The sequence below is a fragment of the Lepisosteus platostomus genome, chromosome 10 (assembly GCF_059453375.1).
Source record: "Lepisosteus platostomus isolate fLepPlt1 chromosome 10, fLepPlt1.hap1, whole genome shotgun sequence".
Lineage (NCBI taxonomy): Eukaryota > Metazoa > Chordata > Actinopteri > Semionotiformes > Lepisosteidae > Lepisosteus > Lepisosteus platostomus.
Window position 1 is genome coordinate 50,901,562 of NC_142620.1, and position 3,344 is coordinate 50,904,905.

Here is a 3,344-nt window from a genome sequence, read left to right on the forward strand (position 1 = left end):
TGGAAATGGTCTCAGGCTGCCTGTACCAAATACTTTGTAAATTGTATGCAAGCGCGCTACAGGGCTCTGAGGATGACGTCGGCACAGGTAAAACGCCCGGACGCCACGCCCCTCCCACTGATCCACACAACGCGCGGTCCACACGGCCCCGCCTCCTCTTCGCAGTTCACGAGCGGGGGGGGGGGAGGCGGGAGCGCGCATCATTCAGCGAGGGTGCCGCGAGACTCGGAGGAGGCGGAGGCGGCGGCTGCTGTGGCTTTTGTCACCCGAAAAGACAGCCGAAACGGCAGGAAACGTTTCGCATCTACGTCCCAGCGTTTGTTTTTTTCTTTTTTTTGTTCGCCGTCGAGCCGGCGCTTGAACAATTCGGCCCACCCGTCGACCGCGGTTGAATTTTAAATACAGCAAAAACACAACGGAAACGGCAAAAGCAAACCGGTAGGTTTTGTTTATGGTCCGATTCCCGTCCGGAGGCAGAGAAAAATGTGTCCTGCGCGGTATTTGTTTTTTGTTTTTTAAATCGTAAGTTAATGTGATGTTCAGGGGGGTGGCAAATGCCCAGCGTGGCTGGCCGGGCGGTGTTTTTGTTTCAAAATGTGGAACAGAGCCCTGGCTGTAAGGTGTCTCCGGGTGCGTGTGTGTCCAGTTGGGAAGCGTGGATCCTGTCAGGGAGCGGGGACCGTTATTGTTAGAAATTCAAATTCAGTCACCGGTTTCGGGGACAGACAGCGGGGTACAGTTAGCCCCCTGTGGGAGAGGCGTCCCCAACACTAAACAGCGGTTTAGAGCTGATCAATTAACGGCGGAGGAGTCTTTGAAAAACAAAAACAAGGCTCTCGATGTGATGGATTGTTGTTGTTGTTTTTTTTTTTCCTTGAAAAGGTTTCGGGTCGTGTCCTGATGCCGTCGTTTTGTCGCCTGCAACGAACAAGAAAAACTTTTTTTCGACGAGCCGTGTCTGTATACACAGAAATTACGTGTCAGGCACCGAATTGCACCGTCACCCGCGAATTTGAAATAACGTGGTGTCTGCTGTCCTTGCTGACAAACTCCTTGTCGACAGGGCAGGTGTCGTCGTTTCTCCGCTGAAAACCGTAATAATACAAGGTCGAATGAATCCCATCAACGGGTCAGCTGTAATGAAAACCAGCAGGTGTTGGTTTCTCTCCAGTATCGGGATGTGGGGTTATTTACCCCAGGCCAGCATACGATCTGTGATGCACCCTGATAGCCCTGCAGTGGTATTACCGTAACGGGCTGTGCAGTAGGGTTTACACCAGTCAATTCTCAGCGCTGTTGAACCCCCACACACACACACCTGTTGGTTTCTGCTCCAGCTGAGTCCTCAGTGACACAATCAAACCCTCCACTGACTTCAGATCGCTTGCTCCCCGCTCTTCAGCGGCTGGGTTGGAGTTTTAACCTCTGTGTCTCGTAAGGGAAATGCAATCCCAAACCTGTGACTGGAAGCAAAATGCAAATATTCCAATGAAGCCACTTCTTAGCTCACTTGAGGGCTGAAGTACGTAATGAAGGCAGGAGGGAGTGAAAACCAGCAGGTGTCAGGGTCATCAGGACTGGGGACCCCCTGTCTAACACTCTCTGCAGACCGTGTTTTGCGATCTGTATAATCCTGTTTAAACATATCATGCCCTTAAACCTTGGACAAAGTCAAAACACTCTGTTGCTGTGTCTTTATTTATGTGGTGATTGAACTGGTCGTTCAACTTGTGCGATGGACTGGAGCTGCCTGCATTTGACTGGGCAGAGCTGGTTGGTCTCGGCAATCTCAGGGTTCGTCTTTATCACAGGGCGCAGCGGCAGGGGAAGGTTACTGCCTGATGTTGGAGTTCACCTTTGATTTCGGCAGTGTCGGTGGTCTCTGCACCTTGTGCCAGCAGTCGCAAAGCTGTGTGGAAGATGTGCGTCCTTAACTCAGTCAGGCAGGGAGTTTGTTTTCTGCTGGAATCTTTTATAAGGACATCTGTTTGGCATTTGTTCTAACTTATGGCTCTGGAACGCCAGCTTTTATGTTTAGCTCAGTACCGGGCATTGAAGTGTGCTTTAATGAAAGATGAGGGTTTGCGGCTCCGGTCTTTGGTTAGAAAATGCTGCACTCTAGTTAACTAAGGACCGGGTTGCCTTTAAACGTGCTCATAGTTTCTGCCAGCAGCAATAGCAGCTTCCTTATTTGTTTTGCAAACTGTTATGCAAACGGTTGCTCTCTCCACGTACTTTCCACTCAAAGTGAGGCAGTTTCTGCGGACCAGAACTAGGAATCCTACTGTGAAGCTTTACCTTTCTACTCCTTTTTTTAAAGTAAATGTCCTACCTCCTTGTGTGAGTTTAAAACAAGGGTGTGTGTTGCATCCTGACATCATGTTAAGGATTGATTTATGCTTAGCAGTCGCCCATATCCAGGTTGTCTCGTAGCGTTAAGGAGAATTTTAGGTTATGTAAAAATAAAGGGAGCAGGCCTATATTACAGGAAACTGAACCAGCACAGACTGTGGCAGCTCAATTAGAAGGGAGGATGAGTTTCAGTTAATGTGTTGTTTAGAGGTGTCCGAGGGTCAGATGTTTGAAATCGCGCTCTGCAGGACGTCAGTATTTCACCCTGGGCTGGCTGGGACAGAAACTGCATCCTGCTACAGTACTTCACAGTATGTGCACACTCTCATTGTGTATTTATTTATCTGAAGCTGGTGTGGGAGCTTTGCAATCTGCGTTGTGCCTGTTGGTGAACATTGTGTTGAACAACACAAAACCACATTTCATATATAGTTGATTGCAGTGCTACTCTGAAATGCTGAAGAAAGGTTTTCTTCAAGTTCAGTGAGATGGAAGAAAGGTTTTAACTGTGTTGGCAATGTTTCTTAGTTTGACATGACACTCTGGTAGCCTCCTCTCTGCTTTCTCTCTCAGAGAAGAGAACACTCTGTATGTTGTTCTCTGATTTTACTGTGTATTTTCTAAAGTCAGCATCATAAAAGCAGGTGCATGATGCTTTAAGTGCTCTGGGCTTTCCTGTGTCAGTATTAAACCCTTTGAGGTTCAGTGATGCTTTAAGTGCTCTGGGCTTTCCTGTGTCAGTATTAAACCCTTTGAGGTTCAGTTTAATGAACTGCTCTGCCTCACGGAATAAACATGGATGGGTTGCTATATAGGTCTCCTGTTGTGTCCTTACTGTGGGAGTTTTTTTCCCCCTTACTACTGTAAATGTCTATAATAAAAAATACAATGCGCAGGTATAATCAGTCAGTTGGAGGTCTCCAAGCGTCTTATGAAACCTAATTGCTTGGATCTGAGTCAGGCATTAAGCTGTCACTGGAGGCTGCACTCAG

The 3,344-nt window shown here is 47.8% G+C and overlaps 1 long non-coding RNA gene across 1 annotated transcript; it reads right to left on the reverse strand.

The window, feature by feature from the left end:
• Positions 1-317: 317 nt before the first annotated feature.
• LOC148653917 (uncharacterized) lies at positions 318-1,675 on the reverse strand. The gene is made up of 2 exons (XR_015924880.1): positions 1,319-1,675; positions 318-918 (listed from the first exon to the last, which is right to left on the reverse strand). It is a non-coding gene; the product is annotated as an uncharacterized LOC148653917 (long non-coding RNA).
• Between the last annotated feature and the right edge of the window lie 1,669 nt (positions 1,676-3,344).